The sequence below is a fragment of the Ranitomeya imitator genome, chromosome 3, assembly GCF_032444005.1.
Source record: "Ranitomeya imitator isolate aRanImi1 chromosome 3, aRanImi1.pri, whole genome shotgun sequence".
Classification (NCBI taxonomy): domain Eukaryota; kingdom Metazoa; phylum Chordata; class Amphibia; order Anura; family Dendrobatidae; genus Ranitomeya; species Ranitomeya imitator.
This window is the reverse complement of record NC_091284.1, coordinates 89,500,970-89,525,121: the sequence shown is the minus strand read 5'-3', so window position 1 is coordinate 89,525,121 and position 24,152 is coordinate 89,500,970. Positions and strand designations below refer to the sequence as shown.

The window sequence follows — 24,152 nt, the reverse complement described above, 5'->3', positions numbered from 1 at the left end:
CCGGGCAAAAACTGGCAGTGTTAGAGCCCAGGGTCAGCAGGAGGAGGAGAGGAGCAATGTGTAGGCCGAAGCCTGCACTGGTGGCAGCTTTTGGTCGGTTGTGCCAGCGTGGCTTGTGCTGGACACGATGCAAGCTACACAGCAGGGGAACAGCTGGCGTTGCTGAACCCCACTGACACATTGACTGGTGTTTTTCTCTGTGCAGCTCGCATGTCCGGGCAAAAACTGGCGGTGTTAGAGCCCAGGGTCAGCAGGAGGAGGAGAGGAGCAATGTGTAGGCCGAAGCCTGCACTGGTGGCAGCTTTTGGTCGGTTGTGCCAGCGTGGCTTGTGCTGGACACGATGCAAGCTACACAGCAGGGGAACAGCTGGCGTTGCTGAACCCCACTGACACATTGACTGGTGTTTTTCTCTGTGCAGCTCGCATGTCCGGGCAAAAACTGGCGGTGTTAGAGCCCAGGGTCAGCAGGAGGAGGAGAGGAGCAATGTGTAGGCCGAAGCCTGCACTGGTGGCAGCTTTTGGTCGGTTGTGCCAGCGTGGCTTGTGCTGGACACGATGCAAGCTACACAGCAGGGGAACAGCTGGCGTTGCTGAACCCCACTGACACATTGACTGGTGTTTTTCTCTGTGCAGATCGCATGTCCGGGCAGAAACTGGCGGTGTTAGAGCCCAGGGTCAGCAGGAGGAGGAGAGGAGCAGAGTGTAGGCCGAAGCCTAGTTGAACCAATTTCAAAGGTTACCTTTAACCCCCCCTCAGGTGTTGCAAGGTACAAGAGCCACACCTTGTGCAGCATTAATGCTGCACAAGTAAAAGGTTGCTCTATTTAGTTTGCTCCTTGCACACGCTGAATAAAACACGTACACTATTTAGCCCATTATACTGTCAAACAGTTGTGGAGGCGTGACTTGTCTTTTTAAGGAGACGCAGCACAGGTGTCAAAATTTGCACCTAGGTACTGGGCGCAGATTCCTGAGCGTTGTTATTTGCTGTACAGGAGTCTGCGCTATTGTGATCCCTTGGCCATGCGCTGTGAGCGCTTCCTGTCTTCTGACCTCATTTCATGTCGGCCGTTGCGGTTAGCGATGGACATGAATCCCAGACCCACAGTGTGTTTTCAAAAAATCACACTGCGTGGCTGGGATTCGTGGCCTTGTGCAGTAAATAGATTTGCCGCTCACACATGTCCTTACACCTGCTTCAGACTGGGTGGCCTCAGCTGATCCCTTATCGCCTACCACGGCCAGGAGGCTGCACAGTCTGAAGAAGGCGGAAGGAGATGAGTTAAGACAGGCGAACATATGCACTGCTCGTGCCCATAAACCACACCCTCGCTGACAAAATAAATATGACAACGAGGGGCGTTGTTTCTAGCAGGGCGGATGCACAGGCGCAGCCAGCTAACCATGATGACAAAAGACGGGAAACGCTACCAAGGGGGGTGCTGCGTATCATTAGAAAGGAAAGTCACACCTCAGGGACAGTGGAATGGTCTCAATGAGACACATTTTGTACGTGTTGAGTTCCACGTGGGCAAGGAGAAAAAGTCAGCCACCTTGTACAAATGCAGCAGTACTGCTGTACTAGGTGGCTGTTATACATAGAAACACCTGGGGGGGTGGGGCCAGGTTCCCTTTAATTTCAGTTCATGTGCCTGCGTGGCGTTTGCAGGTCACGTTGCCGGCTACACAGCAGGGGAACAGCTGGCGGTGCTGAACCCCACTAATACATTGGCTGGTGTTTTTCTCTGTGCAGCTAGCACTTCCGGGCAAAAACTAGCGGTGTTTGAGCCCAGGGTCAGCAGGAGGAGGAGAGGAGCAGAGTGTAGGCCGAAGCCTGCACTGGTGGCAGCTTTTGTTCTGTTGTGCCAGCGTGGCGTGTGCTGGACACGTTGCCGACTACACAGCAGGGGAACAGCTGGCGGTGCCGAACCCCACTGACACATCAGCTAGTGTTTTTTCTGTGTAGACAACACTTCCAGGTGGCAACTGACAGTGTTGAAACCCAGGGAATCAAAGAGGAGCAGAGTGTAGGCCGAAGCCTGCAGTGGAGCAAGTTGAAAGGGAACCTTTAACCCCCCCCCCCAGGCATTTGTTGCTGAAAGAGCCATCTTGTACAGCAGTAATACTGCACATGGAAAATGGTGGCTCCGAAAATTATGCTCCTTGCAAACGCTGAAGTACACACTCATATAATGTGTCCCCTCACACCGTCAAACCATCCCGGAAGTGGGACTTTCCTTTGTAATGTGACACAGCACAGCCGTCATTCCAACCCCCTTGGTGCCGGGCGCCACCTCCTCAACGTTGTTTGGTTCTGTCATGGAGCCCGCGCTGTAATGTTATCCCTTGGCCTTAGCGGTGCCCGTCTTCTGACATCATGTAGGTGTCAGGCTGGCAGTGCCTGTGCGTCCAAGCTGCCCGAGATCCAACCTTGCAGTGTCATCTAATGTAGTCCCACTGCGGGCCAGGGATCCATGGGCATGCGCAGTGCATATCATCGCCTCTCACTCACCTCCTTCCTGCTTCTTCAGACTGTGCGGCGTCACGGCCGTGGCATGCTATTAGGGATCAGCTGACGCCGCCTAGTCTGAAGAAGCGTGAAGAAGGGGAGTGAGAGGCTAGTATATGCACTGCGCATGGCCATGGATACCAGGCCCACTGTGGGATCACATTAGACGACACTGCGAGGTGTGATTTCGGGCAGCGTGGACGCACAGGCGCAGCCAGGACGACAACAAATGATGTCAGAGGACGGGCAGCGCAAACTGTGCATGGCCAAGGGATAACATAACAGCGCAGGGTCCATGACAGAATCAAACAACGCTAAGGAGGCAGCGCACGGTGCCATGGGGGTAGCAATGACGGCTGTGCTGCGTCACATTACAAAGGAAAGTCCCACCTCCGGGACGGTTGGACGGTGTGAGGGGACACATTACATGAGTGTGTAGTTCAGCGTTTGCAAGGAGCATAATTTCAAGAGCGACCTTTCCCTTGTGCAGTATTAGTGCTGCACATGGTGGCTCTTTCAGTAACAAACGCCTAGGGGGGGGGGACAGGTCCCCTTACATTTTAGTTGTGCCAGCGTGGCGGTCGCATGACACGTTGCCGGACACACAGCTGGGGATCAGCTGACGTTACTGAACCCCAATAACAGAGGAGCGACTGTTGACTGTGCACACAGCACTTCCAGGCACCAACTGGCGGTGTTAGAGCCCAGGGACAGCAGGAGGAGCAGATTGGAGGTATTGCCGCACACACAGCTGGGGATCAGCTGACGTTACTGAACCCCAATAACAGAGGAGCGACTGTTGACTGTGCACACAGCACTTCCAGGCACCAACTGGCGGTGTTAGAGCCCAGGGACAGCAGGAGGAGCAGATTGGAGGTATTGCCGCACACACAGCTGGGGATCAGCTGACGTTACTGAACCCCAATAACAGAGGAGCGACTGTTGACTGTGCACACAGCACTTCCAGGCACCAACTGGTGGTGTTAGAGCCCAGGGACAGCAGGAGGAGCAGATTGGAGGTATTGCCGCACACACAGCTGGGGATCAGCTGACGTTACTGAACCCCAATAACAGAGGAGCGACTGTTGACTGTGCACACAGCACTTCCAGGCACCAACTGGCGGTGTTAGAGCCCAGGGACAGCAGGAGGAGCAGAGGAACAGAGTCTAGGCCGAAGCCTGATTGGAGCAAGTTGAAAGGGAACCTTTAACCCCCCCCCCCAAGACGTTTGTAGCTGAAAGAGCCATCTTGTGCAACACTAACGATGCAAAAGGAAAAGGTGGTTCTTTTAATTATGCTCCTTGCAAACACCGAAGTAAACACTAAAAATGTGTCCCCTTATACCGTTAAATCGTCCCGGAGGTGCGAATTTCCTTCGTAATGGGACACAGCACAGCTGTCATTCCTATCCCCTTGGTGCCGTGCGCTGCCTCCTCAGCGTTGTTTTAAGCTGTCACGGAGCCTGCGCTGTTCTGTTAGCCCTTGGCCATGCCCAATTAGCGCTGCCTGTCTTCTGACATAATTTGGTGTCAGGCTGTCACTGCCTGTGCGTCCACGATGCTCCAGATCCCACCTCGCAGTCTCGTCCAACGTAATCCCACTGCGGGCCTTGGAACCATGGACATGCACAGTGCATATCCTCGACTCTCACTCCCCTCCTTCCCTCTTCTTCAGACTGTGCGGTGTCACGGCCGTGGCATGCTATTAGGGATCAGCTGACGGCGCACAGTCTAAAGAAGGCGGAGGGAAATGAGCGAGAGCCCGAGGGGAAGATATGCACTGCGCATGCCCATGGATCCCAGGCCCGCAGTGTGACTCAATCAGAAGACACAGCGAGGCGGGATCTCGGGCAGCGCGGCCGCACAGGCGCAGCCAGCCTGACACCAAATTATGTCAGAAGACAGGCAGCGCAAATAGGGCATGCCCAAGGGATAACAGAACAGCGCAGGCTCCGTGACAGCTTAAAACAACGCTGAGGAGGCAGCGCATGGCACCAAGGGGGTAGGAATGACGGCTGTGCTGCATCACATTGCGAAGGAAAGTCCCAGCTCCGGGACAGTATAACGGTATCAGTGAACACATTTTATAAGTGTTAAGTTCTGCGTGTGCAAGGAGCTAAAAAAAAAGAGCTACCTTTTCCTTGTGCTGCACAAGATGGCTCTTTCAGTAACAAACGACGGGGGGGGGGGGGCAGGTTCCCTTACATTTAGGTTGTTGTGCCAGCGTGGCGGTCGCAGGACACATTGCCGGCTACACAGCTGGGGATCAGCTGACGTTACTGAAACCCAATAACACTGGGTCGTATGTTTTTACTGTGCAGCCTGCACTTCTGAGCCGCAACTGGCGGTGTTGGAGCCCAGGAATAGCAGTTCAGGTGGTAGAAAGATGAACACAGCAGGAGACCTGGATGACACCCAATTACTTAATCAGGCAGAGGAGTGGCAAATTCCTGCGAGATCCAGGCCTGGTTCATTTTCAGGAAAGTAAGCCGGTCAACGTTAGCAAGGATCGAGGAGGGTGAACACCCAATAATCAGGCATGTTGAGAATGTGGTCGATGCGGCGGTTGTTTCTCAGGCACTGCAGCATGAAATCCACCATGTGCTGCAGAGTGCCAACTGGCCCAGAAACGCTGTCCCCTGCTTGAGACATGATCTCTGCCCGCTCGTCATCACCCCACCCTCGCTGTACACACTGACCACTGGACAATTGTGTCGCTCCCTCCTCTGGACGGAGCTCTTCCTCCTCCATTGACTCCTCCTCATCCTCCTCACAAATTGGCCCCTGCGTACCCCTTTGTGAGGAACCACGTGGCGCTGACTCTCCAGAAGCTGATGGAAAAGGTGACTCCTCATCCTCCACCTCTTCCACAACATCATCCCTTAACCCTTGCAAAGTTTGCTGAAGCAGGCAGATAAGGGGGACAGTCATGCTGACTAGTGCATCATCTGCACTTGCCATCCGCGTGGAATAATCAAAAGGACGCAAAACCTGGCAGACGTCCTTCATAGTGGCCCACTCTGTGGTTGTGAAGTCTGATCGGCGCTGACTGCGACTTCTTTGCGCCTGATGCAGCTGGTACTCCATAACTGCTTGCTGCTGCTCACACAACCGCTCCAACATATGTAACGTGGAATTCCACCGGGTAGGTAGGTCACATATGATGCGGTGTTCCGGAAGGCGGAATCGGCGCTGCAGAGCAGCAATGCGGGATCTGGCCAAGCTGGAACGCCGCAAGTGAGCACACTCTAGGCGGACCTTGTGCAGCAGGGCATCAAGATCCGGATAGTCCCTCAGAAAACTCTGCACAACCAAATTGAGCACATGTGCCAGACATGGGATGTGAGTGAGGTTGCCAAGGGCCAAAGCTGCCACCAGATTTCGGCCATTGTCACACACTACCATGCCTGGCTGGAGATTCGCTGGCAGTAACCACACATCGCTCTCCTGCTTGATGGCATTCCAGAGCTCCTGCGCTGTGTGGCTTCGATGCCCCAATGAAACTAGTTTCAAGACGGCCTGCTGACGTTTGGCCACGGCTGTGCTCATGTCGGTCATAGGTAAACGTTCACGGGTCCATGTGGAGGTGGACTGTGACGGATCCTGCAGAGAGGAATTTGAGGAACTGGTGTAAGAGGAGGAGTCGATGCGTACAGACTGGATTCCTGCAATCCTTGGAGTGGGCAGGACACGTCCTGCGCCACTCGCACGATCTGTACCTGGCTCAACAACATTAACCCAATGGGCAGTGAGGGAAACATATCGCCCCTGTCCATGCTGACTGGTCCACGCATCGGTGGTGAGGTGGACCTTGCTACTGACGGCGTTCAGTAGCGCATGTTTTATGTTTGCCTCAACATGCCTGTGCAGGGCAGGGACAGCCTGCCTGCTGAAGTAAAAGCGGCTGGGCACCTTGTACTGTGGGACTGCCAATGCCATCAAGTCACGGAAGCTGTCAGTCTCCACCAGCCTGAACGAGAGCATTTCCAGGGACAACAGTTTGGCAATGCCTGCATTCAGAGCCTGTGCTCGGGGGTGGTTGGCCGAGAATGCCCGCCTTTTCTCCCATGCCTGTACTACCGATGGCTGTAGAGTAGACTGGGAGTGTGAGGATGACTGGGAAGGTGGTGCTGTGGGTGGAATTACACTAGGTCTCTGGACAACAGTGGAGGAAGAGGCAACACGAGATGAAGAGGTGGTAGCTGCCGCTGTTGGTTGGCCTACGTCTTCACTGTGTTTCTGTAACTCCACCGCGTGCCTGGTCCGCACATGTTTCCACATATTTGTGGTATTGAGGTTGCTGACACTTTTACCTCTTTTTACTTTCTGATGACACAGCTTGCATTTGACAAAACAAATGTCATCTGCAACTGTGTCAAAAAAGGACCAGGCACTGCAAGTCTTGGGAGCGCCCTTTTTGGCTTTGGAAAGAGACAGGCTCCTAACGGGTGCCAAAGTGGAGGCTACAGGCTCCGCAGTCTTCCCCCTCCCTCTCCCTCTTTGGCCCGTAAGGGGAAGCTCTTCCTCAGAGCTGCTCCCACCACCTTCCTGTTCCTCACGCCACGATGGGTCAAGGACCTCATCATCTCCACTACCCTCTGCCACCAACTGCTCCTCCTGGGTAGTCTCGGCAGCACAGTACGCATCAGAAAGCGGCACCTGAGTTTCATCATCAGATGCGTACTGCGCTGTGGTCACCGGAGGCACTGGCCCACCTGCCTCTTCAGAGTCAGAGAGAAAAAGCTGTTGGGCATCACTGCACACTGCCTCTTCTTCCATTTCTCCAATGCTGCTTGGCTGGCCCCCTGTTTCCAAGCCAAGAGATTCAGAGAACAGAAGTAGAGACGGCTCCTGTCCTGGGCTCTCTGACTGCCTGGCCAATTTGGCAGGTGGTGAAGAGACAGATGGCTGCTCTCCAGTGCTCTGTGCCTGAGAGGATGTGGCACTAACTGAAGTCGATGCCGAGGCGTTAGCTGCCATCCACCCGACAACGGCTTCAATTTGGTCTTCACGCAGCAGCGATGCACGGCGCTCTCCGACAAAGCTGTGCATGAAGGACTGTTCCCTGCTGAAACTGAGTGACGACGAGTCACCGGCGCCCGCAGCAGGCACAGAATCACCACGTCCTCTCCCTGCTCCTCTCCCTGCTCCGCGCCCACGCCCACGTGCCTTACTCCCTGCCTTCTTCATCTTGGTTGACAGATAAAGATAAGCAGAAAAGTACTAAGGCCTTAGCGTGCTTATTCCTGAAATGCTCCTCCTAACAGGTGTAAGAAACACTAATGTTGTAAAGTGTGGACTAAACTTTATTATTTTTCAAATGTGGCCTACAGAAGTGTTAAGTTGTGTTTGGTGAACTTTACTTTTTTTTTTGTGCAGATCGGGCTACAGAGCTAGTTTAAATCACACGGAGACCGTGCAGACAGCCGTAAACGGCGCTGCAAGGCCAAAAAACCCTCCTCTAGGTTATCCTATGTAGTGTTTTTCCACTATTTAGCTGGAGACGGGTGGAAAGACACTAATAGGAATTTTTTTTTTAAATTTTAAACAGGCTGCACTATTTGAAAAAAAGGAAATTGTTTTTCAAGGTATGAGGCAGTAACGCACCCTGAGCTGAATCCAACCGGCTATAGCTGCACACAGACTACAGGGCGAGCTGCGCTCACACAGAGACCGTGCAGACAGCCGTAAACGGTGCTGCAAGGCCAAAAAACCCTCCTCTAGGTTATCCTATGTAGTGTTTTTCCACTATTTAGCTGGAGACGGGTGGAAAGACACTAATAGGATTTTTTTTTTTTAAATTTTAAACAGGCTGCACTATTTGAAAAAAAGGAAATTGTTTTTCAAGGTATGAGGCAGTAACGCACCCTGAGCTGAATCCAACCGGCTATAGCTGCACACAGACTACAGGGCGAGCTGCGCTCACACAGAGACCGTGCAGACAGCCGTAAACGGCGCTGCAAGGCCCAATAAACCCCCTCTAGGTTATCCTATGTAGTGTTTTTCCACTATTTAGCTGGAGACGGGTGGAAAAACACTAATAGGGAATTTTTTTTAAAATTTTTAAACAGGCTGCACTATTTGAAAAAAAGGAAAATTTTTCTCAAGGTATGAGCCAGTAACGAACCCTGAGCTGAATCCAACCGGCTATGGCTGCACACAGACTACAGGGCGAGCTGGGCTCACACGGAGACCGTGCAGACAGCCGTAAACGGCGCTGCAAGGCCCAAAAACCCCCCTCTAGGTTATCCTATGTAGTGTTTTTCCACAATTTAGCTGGAGACGGGTGGAAAAACACTAATAGGGAATTTTTTTTTAAATTTTTAAACAGGCTGCACTATTTGAAAGAAAGGAAAATATTTCTCAAGGTATGAGCCAGTAACGAACCCTGAGCTGAATCCAACCGGCTATGGCTGCACACAGACTACAGGGCGAGCTGGGCTCACACGGAGACCGTGCAGACAGCCGTAAACGGCGCTGCAAGGCCCAAAAACCCCCCTCTAGGTTATCCTATGTAGTGTTTTTCCACAATTTAGCTGGAGACGGGTGGAAAAACACTAATAGGAAATTGAGAAAAAATGTGCAGCAGGCTGCACTATGAGCAAAAAAGGACAACTGTGTGAGGCAGTGTGAACCCCCCCTGAGCTGAATACAACCGGGTATATGGCTGCACACAGACTACAGAGTGAGCTGCACACACACACACACACAGAGACCTTGCAGAACGCTGTTAAAACAGCGCTGCAAGGCAAGAGCAAGGTGAACAGTGAAGAACACACAGCGTTTTGCTAAATTAGCCTTTGGAAAGGAAAATAAAGCAATTAGCTAGCTCAACTGGCCCTCAGTTAGAACACAGCGTCCTGTCCCTAACTGAAATCACAGCAGAGTGAGCGCAAAATGGCGGCAGCGTTTTTTATAGTGCAGAGTGACATCATTTCAGCAGCCAATCACAGCCTTGCCAGTACTTACATGCCCACCATGCTAAACAGGATGTGCCCACACTTCCAATCATTCCTCATTGGCTGCTGCGTTCTGTTTGAATTCTGGGAACTTCCGATTCCGGTATCCGATACGCGGGAAGTATCGGAATTCGGTATCGGAATTCCGATACCGCAAATATCGGCCGATACCCGATACTTGCAGTATCGGAATGCTCAACATTAGTCACCACCACCTCTGTATTTTTCACCGACTCCTAATTTTGGCTTACAAATATTTCCTTTTACAAAGGCGCTGCCCAAATTCTCTGTAATCTTGGCATTGATAACAGCGATAATTGGCAATAGCAGGAACTTTGGATATTATAGAAAGTGTTTTTAGAAATTCTTTTCTATCAGTAGTGTCCTTGTGGTGTCAGGGACAGGACTGGGAGGAAAACACTGGTATCTTTGTTGCTGTCTCTGTTGCAATGTATTTTCTCTCCCCCTCTCTGGCGCTACTGTAAGGGCTGTATTATTCGTCTTCACAGACACTCACTCCAAGAGTAATGGTCTCCTATTTATTTTCTTTAATGAAACAGGAAGCAGATTAAGATAATCCGTATTGTCTGCAAATTGCTCTAGTAGAAACTAGTGAAGTCATGGAGCGATTCTCACATTTTCCCACTGGAAGATTCATTGTAAATGTTTCTAAAGGTACCGTCACACTAGACGATATCGCTAGCGATCCGTGACGTTGCAGCGTCCTGGCTAGCGATATCGTCCAGTGTGACACGCAGCGGCGATCAGGATCCTGCTGGGAGATCGCTGGTCGGGGAAGAAAGTCCAGAACTTTATTTCGTCGCTGGACTCCCCGTAGACATCGCTAAATCGGTGTGTGTGACGCCGATTCAGCGATGTCTTCGCTGGTAACCAGGGTAAACATCGGGTTACTAAGCTCAGGGCCGCGCTTAGTAACCCGATGTTTACCCTGGTTACCATCGTTAAAGTAAAAAAAACAACCACTACATACTTACCTACCGCTGTCTGTCCCCAGCGCTGTGCTTCTCTGCTCTGGCTGTGAGCGCCGGTCAGCCGGAAAGCAGAGCGGTGACGTCACCGCTCTGCTTTCCGGCCGCTGTGCTCACAGCCAGACCAGAGAAGCAGAGCGCCGGGGACAGACAGCGGTAGGTAAGTATGAAGTGGTTGTTTTTTTTACTTTAACGATGGTAACCAGGGTAAACATCGGGTTACTAAGCGCGGCCCTGCGCTTAGTAACCCGATGTTTACCCTGGTTACCGGGGACCTCGGGATTGTTGGTCGCTGGAGAGCTGTCTGTGTGACAGCTCTCCAGCGACCAAACAGCAACGCTGCAGCGATCCGGATCATTGTCGGTATCGCTGCAGCGTCGCTTAGTGTGACGGTACCTTAAGTTCCTAAAGGAAATCGATAATGAGGTGTATAGTTCTTTTGAAGATGGAAATTGGAAACAATGTAACAGAAAACAGTGATCAGGAGTGAACAAGCGTCCCTGGTGGGATCTTTGGGGTATTCTTTAGCATGGTAGATGCTGGATGGCTGCAAATATACTCATACCTGTGGACCATACTGTATGTTTTTACCATCAGTGTTTGATGAGTTTTTCATGTTGCAGATTTTCTACAGAATTTCTTAACTTATTAGGTAAAATAGGTCTTCGTGTTTTTTTTTTACTTTTTTTTTATTTTTTTTACATGTGTTTTCATCATATTTTTAATGCTGCAATTTTTGTCTCTTTTTAGTATGTCATGTTTTAGATTAAATACACAACCCGGTGAGAGAAGCTCACACTATTGCAAAATGTCCTACAACTATATCAAAAACCTCCCAAAAATGGACACAGTACCAAAGTATCAAAAACCACTGTATTAAATAGTTTATTAAATATATTTGAAGATTAAAAAATGGAATGTAGAGATGATCCGTCGTTCCCCTGGACTCCAGCTCCAACGTACGTTTCGCCACCGTGGCTTTTTCAAGGAGTCAATGAAAAAGCTCCTTGACGGATCATCTCTACACTGGTACTGATATTGACTAAGGCTTCTTTCACACTAGCGTCGGAATCTCCCCAACGCAATGCGTCGGGGAGAGATTCCGACGCTAGCGTTTAACGCATTGCACAATGGAGGCAGCGGATGCATTTCTCCGGCGCATCCGCTGCCCCATTGTAAGGTGCTGGGAGGTGGAGGCGGAGTTCCGGCCGCGCATGCGCGGTCGGAAAAAGCGGTCCGTCAGGAGCAAAAAACGTTACATGTAGCGTTTTTTGCTCCCGACTGTCCGCCAAAGCACGACGCATCCGTCGCTCGACGGATGCGACGTGTGGCAATCCATCGCAAATGCGTCGTCAATACAAGTCTATGGGGAAAAAACGCATCCTGCAAGCACTTTTTATTAGGGTTGGGATTAGGGTTAGGGGTGTGGCTAGGGTTATGGTTAGGATTAGGGTTAGGGGTGTGTTGGAGTTATGGGTGTGGTTAGGGTTGGGATTAGGGTTAGGGGTGTGTTGGGGTTACTAGTGTGTTGGGGTTAGGGGTGTGGTTGTGATTAGGGCTAGGGGCATGTCTGGGTTAGGGGTGTGTGTTATGAATAGGTAATTCAGAACCACAATGGACCTTGAAGTTCAGAGCACACAAGTGACCTGACAAAAACCACAAAACATAGGACGAGCTCTGAGACGTGGGAACTCTGCTGATCGCAAGCCCTAAACCTATCAAACCACACTAGAGGTAGCCGTGGATTGCGCCTAACGCTCCCTATGCAACTCGGCACAGCCTGAGAAACTAGCTAGTCCTGAAGATAGAAAAATAAGCCTACCTTGCCTCAGAGAAATTCCCCAAAGAAAAAGGCAGCCCCCCACATATAATGACTGTGAGATAAGATGAAAAATACAAACACAGAGATGAAATAGATTTAGCAAAGTGAGGCCCGACTTACTGAATAGACCGAGAATAGGAAAGATAGCTTTGTGGTCAACACAAAAACCTACAAACAACCACGCAGAGGGGCAAAAAGACCCTCCGCACCGACTAACGGTACGAAGGTGCTCCCTCTGCGTCTCAGAGCTTCCAGCAAGCAAGCAAAAACAAAAAAGCAAGCTGGACAGAAAATACAGCAACAAAGTAACACAAGCAGAACTTAGCTTATGCTGAGCAGACAGGCCACAGGAACGATCCAGGAGGAAGCAAGACCAATACTAGAACATTGACTGGAGGCCAGGATCAAAGCACCAGGTGGAGTTAAATAGAGCAGCACCTAACGACTTAACCTCATCACCTGAGGAAGGAAACTCAGAAGCCGCAGTACCACTCGTGACCACAGGAGGGAGCTTGATCACAGAATTCACAACAGTACCCCCCCCTTGAGGAGGGGTCACCGAACCCTCACCAGAGCCCCCAGGCCGACCAGGATGAGCCATATGAAAGGCACGAACAAGATCGGCAGCATGGACATCAGAGGCAAAGACCCAGGAATTATCTTCCTGACCATAACCCTTCCACTTAACCAGATACTGGAGTTTCCGTCTCGAAACACGAGAATCCAAAATCTTCTCCACTATATACTCCAACTCCCCCTCCACCAAAACCGGGGCAGGAGGATCAACAGATGGAACCACAGGCGCCACGTATCTCCGCAACAATGACCTATGGAATACGTTATGGATAGAAAAAGAAGCTGGAAGGGTCAAACGAAAAGACACAGGATTAAGAACCTCAGAAATCCTATACGGACCAATGAAACGAGGCTTAAACTTAGGAGAGGAAACCTTCATAGGAATATAACGAGATGACAACCAAACCAAATCCCCAACACGAAGTCGGGGACCCACACAGCGTCTGCGATTAGCGAAACGTTGAGCCTTCTCCTGGGACAAGGTCAAATTGTCCACTACATGAGTCCAAATCCGCTGCAACCTGTCCACCACAGTATCCACACCAGGACAGTCCGAAGACTCAACCTGCCCTGAAGAGAAACGAGGATGGAACCCAGAATTGCAGAAAAACGGTGAAACCAAGGTAGCCGAGCTGGCCCGATTATTAAGAGCGAACTCAGCCAACGGCAAAAAGGACACCCAATCATCCTGATCAGCAGAAACAAAACATCTCAGATATGTTTCCAAGGTCTGATTGGTTCGTTCAGTCTGGCCATTTGTCTGAGGATGGAAAGCCGAGGAAAAAGACAAATCAATGCCCATCCTAGCACAAAAAGCTCGCCAAAACCTCGAAACAAACTGGGAACCTCTGTCAGAAACGATGTTCTCTGGAATGCCATGTAAACGAACCACATGCTGGAAGAACAATGGCACCAAATCAGAGGAGGAAGGTAATTTAGACAAGGGTACCAAATGGATCATCTTAGAGAAGCGATCACAAACTACCCAAATGACCGACATTTTTTGAGAGATGGGGAGATCCGAAATAAAATCCATAGAGATATGTGTCCAAGGCCTCTTCGGGATCGGCAAGGGCAAAAGCAACCCACTGGCACGAGAACAGCAGGGCTTAGCCCGAGCACAAATCCCACAGGACTGCACAAAAGAACGCACATCCCGCTACAGAGACGGCCACCAAAAGGATCTAGCCACCAAATCTCTGGTACCAAAGATTCCGGGATGACCAGCCAACACCGAACAATGAACCTCAGAGATAACTTTATTCGTCCACCTATCAGGGACAAACAGTTTCTCTGCTGGGCAATGATCAGGTTTATTAGCCTGAAATTTTTGCAGCACCCGCCGCAAATCAGGGGAGATGGCAGACACAATTACTCCCTCTTTGAGAATACCCGCCGGCTCAGGCAAACCCGGAGAGTCGGGCACAAAACTCCTAGACAGGGCATCCGCCTTCACATTTTTAGAGCCCGGAAGGTACGAAACCACAAAGTCAAAACGGGAGAAAAACAGCGACCAATGAGCCTGTCTAGGATTCAACCGTTTGGCAGACTCGAGATAAGTCAAGTTCTTGTGATCAGTCAAGACCACCACGCGATGCTTAGCTCCTTCAAGCCAATGACGCCACTCCTCGAATGCCCACTTCATGGCCAGCAACTCTCGATTGCCAACATCATAATTTCGCTCAGCAGGCGAAAACTTCCTGGAAAAGAAGGCGCATGGCTTCATCACCGAGCAATCAGCACCTCTTTGCGACAAAACAGCCCCCGCTCCAATTTCAGAAGCATCAACCTCAACCTGGAACGGAAGCGAAACATCTGGTTGACACAACACAGGGGCAGAAGAAAAACGACGCTTTAACTCTTGAAAAGCTTCCACAGCAGCAGAAGACCAATTGACCACATCAGCACCCTTCTTGGTCAAATCGGTCAATGGTTTAGCAATACTAGAAAAATTACAGATGAAGCGACGATAAAAATTAGCAAAACTTTTGCAGACTCTTCAGAGATGTCGGCGGAGTCCAATCATAAATGGCCTGGACCTTAACAGGGTCCATCTCGATGGTAGAAGGGGAAAAAATGAACCCCAAAAATGAAACCTTCTGAACACCAAAGAGACACTTTAATCCCTTCACAAACAAAGAATTAGCACGCAGGACCTGGAACACCATTCTGACCTGCTTCACATGAGACTCCCAATCATCCGAGAAGACCAAAATATCATCCAAGTATACAATCAGGAATTTATCCAGGTACTCTCGGAAGATGTCATGCATAAAGGACTGAAATACTGATGGAGCATTGGCAAGTCCGAATGGCATAACTAGATACTCAAAATGGCCCTCGGGCATATTAAATGCAGTTTTCCATTCATCGCCCCGTTTAATACGCACAAGATTATATGCACCACGAAGATCTATCTTGGTGAACCAACTAGCCCCCTTAATCCGAGCAAACAAATCAGATAGCAGCGGCAAGGGGTACTGAAATTTGACCGTGATTTTATTTAGAAGGCGGTAATCAATACAAGGTCTCAGCGAACCATCCTTCTTGGCCACAAAAAAGAACCCTGCTCCCAATGGCGATGACGACGGCCGAATATGACCCTTCTCCAAGGATTCTTTTACGTAACTCCGCATAGCGGCGTGCTCAGGTACAGATAAATTAAACAGTCGACCCTTAGGAAACTTACTACCAGGAATCAACTCGATAGCACAATCACAATCCCTATGTGGAGGTAGGGCATTGGACTTGGGCTCATCGAATACATCCCGGTAATCGGACAAGAACTCTGGGACCTCAGAAGGGGTGGATGATGAGATGGACAGAAATGGAACATCACCATGTACCCCCTGACAACCCCAGCTGGACACAGACATTGATTTCCAATCCAATACTGGGTTATGGACTTGTAGCCATGGCAACCCCAACACGACCACATCATGCAGATTTTGCAACACCAGAAAGCGAATATCCTCCTGGTGCGCAGGAGCCATGCACATGGTCAGCTGGGTCCAATACTGAGGCTTATTCTTGGCCAAAGGCGTAGCATCAATTCCTCTCAATGGAATAAGACACTGCAGGGGCTCCAAGACAAACCCACAGTGCCTAGCAAACTCCAAGTCCATCAAATTCAGGGCAGCGCCTGAATCCACAAATGCCATGACAGAGTAGGAAGACAAAGAGCAGATCAAAGTAACAGACAAAAGAAATTTCGACTGTACCGTACCAATGGTGGCAGACTTAGCGAACCGCTTAGTGCGCTTAGGACAATCAGAGATAGCATGAGTGGAATCACCACAGTAGAAACACAGCCCATTCTGACGTCTGTGTTCCTGCCTTTCAGCTCTGGCCAAAGTCCTATCGCACTGCATAGGCTCAGGTTTATGCTCAGATAATACCGCCAAATGGTGCATAGATTTACGCTCACGTAAGCGTCAACCGATCTGAATGGCCAAAGACATAGACTCATTCAGACCAGCAGGCATAGGAAATCCCACCATGACATCCTTAAGGGCTTCAGAGAGACCCCTTCTGAAGATTGCTGCCAAAGCACATTCATTCCATTGAGTGAGCACAGACCACTTTCTAAACTTCTGACAATAAATCTCTATCTCATCGTGACCCTGACACAGAGCCAGCAAATTTTTCTCTGCCTGATCCACTGAATTAGGTTCATCGTACAGTAATCCGAGCGCCAGAAAAAACGCATCAATATTACATAATGCAGGATCTCCTGGCGCAAGGGAAAATGCCCAGTCTTGAGGGTCGCCACGTAATAAAGAAATTATGATCTTAACTTGTTGAACTGGATCACCAGAGGAGCGAGGTTCCAACGCCAGAAACAGTTTGCAATTATTTTTGAAACTCAGAAATTTAGCTCTATCTCCAGAAAACAAATCAGGAATAGGAATTTTAGGTTCTAACATAGGATTCTGAACCACTAAATCTTTAATGTTCTGTACACTTATAGTGAGATTATCCATCAAAGAGGACAGACCCTGAATGTCCATGTCCACACCTGTGTCCTGAACCACCCAAATGTCTAGGGGAAAAAAAAGGCAAAACACAGTGCAAATAAAAAAAAATGGTCTCAGAACTTCTTTTTTCCCTCTATTGAGAAGCATTAGTACTCTGGGCCTCCAGTACTGTTATGAATAGGTAATTCAGAACCACAATGGACCTTGAAGTTCAGAGCACATAAGTGACCTGACAAAAACCACAAAACATAGGACGAGCTCTGAGACGTGGGAACTCTGCTGACCGCAATCCCTAAACCTATCAAACCACACTAGAGGTAGCCGTGGATTGCGCCTAACGCTCCCTATGCAACTCGGCACAGCCTGAGAAACTAGCTAGTCCTGAAGATAGAAAAATAAGCCTACCTTGCCTCAGAGAAATTCCCCAAAGCAAAAGGCAGCCCCCCACATATAATGACTGTGAGATAAGATGAAAAATACAAACACAGAGATGAAATAGATTTAGCAAAGTGAGGCCCGACTTACTGAATAGACCGAGGATAGGAAAGATAGCTTTGCGGTCAACACAAAAACCTACAAACAACCACGCAGAGGGGCAAAAAGACCCTCCGCACCGACTAACGGTACGGAGGTGCTCCCTCTGCGTCTCAGAGCTTCCAGCAAGCAAGCAAAAACAAAAAAGCAAGCTGGACAGAAAATACAGCAACAAAGTAACACAAGCTGAACTTAGCTTATGCTGAGCAGACAGGCCACAGGAACGATCCAGGAGGAAGCAAGACCAATACTAGAACATTGACTGGAGGCCAGGATCAAAGCACCAGGTGGAGTTAAATAGAGCAGCACCTAACGACTTAACCTCATCACCTGAGGAAGGAAACTCAGAAGCCGCAGTACCACTCGTGACCACAGGAGGGAGCTTGATCACAGAATTCACAACAGGTGTGGTTAGGGTTATGGTTAGGGTTGGGATTAGGGTTAGGGGTGTGTTTGGGTTAGGGTTTCAGTTAGAATTCGGGGGTTTCCACTGTTTAGGCACATCAGGGGCTCTCCAAACGCGACATTGCCTCCAATCTCAATTCCAGCCAATTCTGCATTGAAAAAGTAAAACAGTGCTCCTTCCCTTCCGAGCTCTCCCGTGCACCCAAACAAGGGTTTACCCCAACATATGGGGTATCAGCATACTCAGGACAAATTGGACAACAACTTTTGCGGTCCAATTTCTCCTGTTACCCTTGGGAAAATACAAAACCAGGTGCTAAAATATAATTTTTGTGGAAAAAAAAGGATTTTTTATTTTCACGGCTCTGCGTTATAAACTGTAGTGAAACACTTGGGGGTTCAAAGTTCTCACAAGACATCTCGATAAGTTCCTTGGGGAGTATAGTTTCCAATATGGGGTCACTTGTGGGGGGGTTTCTACTGTTTAGGTACATCAGGGGCTCTGCAAATGCAACCTGACGCCTGCAGACCAATCCATCTAAGTCTGCATTCCAAACGTCGCTCCTTCTTTTCCGAGCTCTGTCATGCGCCCAAACGGTGGTTCCCCCCCACATATGGAGTATTAGCGTACTCAGGACAAATTGGACAACAACTTTTGGGGTCCAATTTCTCCTGTTAACCTTGGGAAAATGCAAAACTGGGGGCTAAAAATTATTTTTGTGGAAAAAAAAGATCTTTTATTTTCACGGCTCTGCGTTATAAATTGTAGTGAAACACTTGGGGGTTCACAGTTCTCACAACACATCTAGATAAGTTCCTTAGGGGGTCTAGTTTCCAAAATGGTGTCACTTGTGGGGGGTTTCAATGTTTAGGCACATCAGGGGCTCTCCAAACGCGACATGGCGTCCCATCTCAATTCCAGTCAATTTTGCATTGATAAGTCAAATGGTGCTCCTTCCCTTCCGAGCTCTGCTATGCGCCCAAACAGTGGTTTTCCCCACATATGGGGTATTGGCGTACTCAGGACAAATTTCACAACAACTTTTTGTGTCCAATTTCTTCTGGTACCCTTGGGAAAATATGGGGGGGGGGGCGAAAATTTATTTTTTGTGAAATAATATGATTTTTTATTTTTACGGCTCTACATTATACACTTCTGTGAAGCACTTGGTGGGTCAAAGTGCTCACCACACATCTAGATAAGTTCCTTAGGGGGTCTACTTTCCAAAATGTCACTTGTGGGGGGTTTCAATGTTTAGGCACATCAGAGGCTCTCCAAACGCAATGTGGCGTCCCATCTCATTTCTGGTCAATTTTGCATTGAAAAGCCAAATCGGCGCTCCTTCTTTTCCGAGCTCTGCCATGCGCCCAAACAGTGGTTTACCCCCACATATAGGGTATCAGCGTACTCAGGACAAATTGTACAACAACTTTTGGGGTCCAATTTCTCCTGTTACCCTTGGTAAAATAAAACAAATTAGAGCTGAAGTAAATTTTTTGTGAAAAAAAGTTAAATGTTCATTTTTTTGTAAACATTCCAAAAATTCCTGTGAAACACCTGAAGGGTTAATAAACTTCTTGAATGTGGTTTTGAGCACCTTCAGGGGTGCAGTTTTTAGAATGGTGTCACACTTGGTTGTTTTCTATCATATAGACCCCTCAAAGTGACTTCAAATATGATGTGGTCCCTAAAAGAAATGGTGTTGTAAAAATGAGAAATTGGTCAACTTTTAACCCTTATAACTTCCTAGCAAAAAAAAAATTGGCTTCAAAATTGTGCTGATGTAAAGTAGACATGTGGAAAATGTTGCTTATTAAGTATTTTCTGTGACATATCTCTGTGATTTAAGGGCATAAAAATTCACAGTTGGAAAATTGCAAAATTTTCAGTTTTTTTCACAAATAAATGCAAGTAATATCAATTTTTTTTTACCACTATCATGAAGTGCAATATGTCATGAGAAAACAATGTCATAATCATTAGGATCCATTGAAGCGTTCCAGAGTTATAACCTCTTAAAGGGACAGTGGTCAGAATTGTAAAAATTGGCCCGGTCATTAACGTGCAAACCACCCTTGGGGTTAAGGGGTTAATCATTTCATTATTTTTTTCTGGCACCACTAAGGGCTGCCATTTCAATTTGCACAACACTACAAACTGCAAATATGGCAACCCCTGGGCATAGGAGACTGTGTCAGACCACATCTCCTGTACTGTGGCTACCTCAGTTGTGATCTTGGCACGCCCCCTGGGCTGTCCCATTTACAGCTCTGGGCAAAGCTAGGTGGTCTTATTTTAGATACAATTTACCTATCACTGCTTACATAGTGCTCAGTGATGAGCAGTGACAAGAGGTCAAAGCAGTGGTGGTGATGGTGGAGCGCCCGCTAGGGCTGTGGGGTACTCGGACCGGGTCTGGCGGTACTTAAAGGGGTGGTCACAGTGGCAGTGACCCAGTCCGTGGCCCTGGGCGTCCAGTTAAAGGGGATGAATGGAAGTGGAGAATAAAGTCTATAAAGGATAATTTGTGACACCACCTGTGGTATTTGGCCAGGAATGGCCGACGCTGCTTAAAGGGGTCCACTGGGGCTGATGGAGTTGCAGCAGAGTTGGTATAGCTCCCCACAGGTACAGCTTAGTCCCCAGGGCTACCTGTACAGTTAGTAAGAGGGATGATTGATGGCAGGGTGCAGGACTGAGTGTGCAGGAAATAATTGAAGGACACAGCAGGATAGCAGTGTCCTTTTACTGATGAAATGCAGGTACAGTCCAGGGTACAGGTAGCAGGTGGTGATGGGGTCCGAACAGCTTGGATACCCTTAGCCAGGTGGGTTCAGAGGCCTTGCTTCTGTGCTGTATACTCTGACCCTTGCTGCCTGAAGCTCTGCACAAGTCCTCTCAGTGTCTGTACTCTCAACCTGTATGGCTGACAGCCTGAACCTTTCATGGCCACTGTCTTCTCACTGGCAGCCCCAGGTTCTTAACTTGCTGTGGTACCTTGCTGGGCGTGCAGTTCCCACACAAAAATAGACTCAGGTGTCTGGTCTGTTGCGCTCAGTCCTGGGGTGAGCTCAATCGCAGCTCCTATCCCCAGCTCCTCCTCACTTGCTTCCTTTTCCTTCACTGTCTCTGACTAACTAACTAACCCCACCTCCAGACTAGAACTTATCAGGGAAGTTCCCCTGAAACTGGGTTTAGAGCTCCCCATTTTGGTCTGGAGTCAGGAAAGTGTTGAATGCTAGTGTTACCTGTTAAGAGTATCCCTTCTTGCTTCCAGGCATGGCATTATCCCCTGTGAGGGAGGCAGTGCCACTGTGGCATCTGGACTCCTGGGGTGCCACAACAGGATGTCCAGGGCCGCAGCGGTGGACATTGTACCAGGATACCGACCTATTCTTACCGTTGGAAGAAGTTACGTCTACAGTTCTGCTTTGAGTGGTGAGAGCAGTTCTGTAGTGGTAACTTTTTTGTTATTTAAACATTAAAGGGGTACACTGAGGGCTAAAAAAATTATTCTAATAGACATGCCTTCATAAACAATAATGGTAATATGAATAATGCTGTTTGTAACCATCACAGTACCTGTAATTCAGTGTAATGCTGGAGCTGCTCCTTACTGCTCCCACTCGCTTCTGGGTCACAGATCAAAAGGCATGGCCTGCTGCCAACTTATATTAGCACCCAGCCCCTTAATAATATCTCCTTGTCTGCAGTCTGAGATGAGGGGCGTGGCCTGATCCCAGCTTCTAGTAGCAGCCAACCCTCCGATAAGGCCTCCTTCACTGCAGTCTGAGGTGAGAGGGCATGGCAGAGTACGTGGCCAGATCCCAGCCAGTAGCCATGCAGTGAAAGAGACATTATCAGTGGTCTGGCAGCTTAGTAGCTGGGAGTAGGCCACTCCCCCTGATCTGTGACGTAATGTCCCAGAATGGAGGGAGAGCAGTGAGGAGCAGCTCGATGTGAGGGATACAATCGGCACTATTAGGCTATGTGCACACGTTCAGGATTTCTCGCAGAAAATTCCTGAGAATTCCGGACATTTTCTGCAAGAAATCCGCAAGAAAACCGCATGCGTTTTTGCCGCGGTTTTGATGCGTTTTTGCCGCGTTTTTTTCCAGACACTTCCCAATGCATTTTGGAGAGGGAAATCCGCAAAAAAAACGGAAAATTAATGAACATGCTGCGGTTTTTACCGCGATGCGTTTTTTTCGCGGAAAAAACCGCATCATGTGCACAAAACATGCAGAATTCATTCTAAATGATGGGATGCTTATTGTATGCGTTTTTTTGCGGTTTTATAGCGTTTTTATCAGGAAAAACCGCGAAAAAAACGTGAAAAAAACGCAACGTGTGCACACAGCCTTAATGTTAACTTTATTGTTTATGAAGGCATGGCCACTAGAATAATTTTTAATCTCCCCAGAATACTCCTATAATGCTTTACATTTTTTTTAAATCTTGAAGTTTTTTTTCTTATGAAATATTCCTTTTAACCATATTTATGCTGTCTGAAACGTAGCATGAACAGGTATATTTTACTCTGAAACACATACTTTGTAAAGCATTTCTGATGTCATAGCAGTTACCTGGCAAAAAACACACTCATGATGTCATAGCTGCTTACCTATAAGAAAACACACTTGTGATGTCAGAGCAGGATACCTAAAGAAAAGGCTCTTGTGATGTCCCAGTAAGGGTACTGTCACACAGTGCCATTTCGATCGCTACGACGGTACGATTCGTGACGTTCCAGCGATATCCATACGATATCGCTGTGTCTGACATGAAGCAGCGATCAGGGATCCTGCTGAGAATCGTATGCCGTAGCAGATCGTTTGGAACATTCTTTCGTCGCTGGATCTCCCGCTGTCATCGCTAGATCGGTGTGTGTGACACCGATCTAGCGATGCGTTCGCTTGTAACCAGGGTAAACATCGGGTTACTAAGAGCAGGACCACGCTTAGTAACCCGATGTTTACCCTGGTTACCAGCGTAAAAAAAACAAACAGCACATACTTACATTCCGGTGTCTGTCCCTTACCGTTTGCTTCCCTCACTCAGTGACTGCCGGCCGTAAAGTGAAAGCAGAGCACAGCGGTGACGTTACTGCTGTGCCGCTGTGCTCTGCTTTCACTTTACGGCCGGCAGTCACTGAGTGCGGGAAGCAGACGGTAAGGGACAGACACCGGAATGTAAGTATGTGCTGTTTGTTTTTTTTTACGCTGGTAACCAGGGTAAACATCGGGTTACTAAGCGCGGCCATGCGCTTAGTAACCCGATGTTTACCCTGGTTACCAGGGACCTCGGCATCGTTGGTCGCTGGAGAGCTGTCTGTGTGACAGCTCCCCAGCGACCACACTACGACTTACCTACGATCACGGCCAGGTCGTAACGCTGGTCGTGATCGTAGGTAAATCGTATAGTGTGACGGTACCCTAAGTCACAAATAAAATGAGAAAATGATAAGAATGCTTTTCATAGGACAAGACCTGGTAGAGATTACATTATTTGTCAGGTGCATAATAAACTGTTATCTCTCTGGGTTATGCTTAGAGCATAACACCTATAAATGCCTGTCATAAACCAGATGGTGGATGACTACCCGACCTCTCTCCCTGAATTGCCTGCAATAAAAAAGTAATGTTGACTTGTTACTGTAAATTTGTAAATGGCACAAATCTAGTACTGTACATATCAGTCTACCAGTATCTGAGATGAAGAAATAGGTATAGCTCGGGACATTTGATCTAACAGAAAGTAGAAACAACTGTATTTTTTAAGATAGCTATGAGCCTCCTTGCCTGCAGAGTGCACATTTTGGTAATATAAACCGATGTGATATATTTTTAGGGTATTTTATAGCTATAGGTCTCCCTTATAACAAAAGATATATCATAAACTACAACTATCTACATAACCAATTTTCAGAGCAATATTTTATACGTAATATTTTAGTTTGTCTTTTAGTACATAAAATAAATGTACAAGCTAGATAATGATGGTGTCACACACAGTGGGGGAGGGAATTTATTAGTTCCCCTATGTCAGCTTTCTGGTGTAAAGAATATGGAAAGTTATTGTGTATGTCATATGTGCATAATAATTTGTGACCTTTTATGTTGCTTAGAGAAATGGGAGAAAGCCATGGACCTACTGACAAATGTATTAAAATTTCTGCTAGAACTTGATGCAAATTATAGTGCAAATCCATGTCTGGCCAATGCTAGTATAGATCTCATTTTCTGGTGTACGCACAACACAACACAATAGTTGAGAACCTCTTAATAAATGGGACATATTTTACTTCAGTGTGCTGTTTATTAACACTGGCTCAAAATACACACGTCTTAATAAATTCCTTATTAATAATTTACAGTTTTT

At 48.2% G+C, this 24,152-nt stretch overlaps 1 long non-coding RNA gene across 1 annotated transcript in view; it reads left to right on the top strand.

Moving 5' to 3' along the window:
• Positions 1–24,152, top strand: part of LOC138672763 (uncharacterized) — a 136,173-nt gene that overhangs the window by 80,247 nt on the left and 31,774 nt on the right. The window lies entirely within an intron of this gene.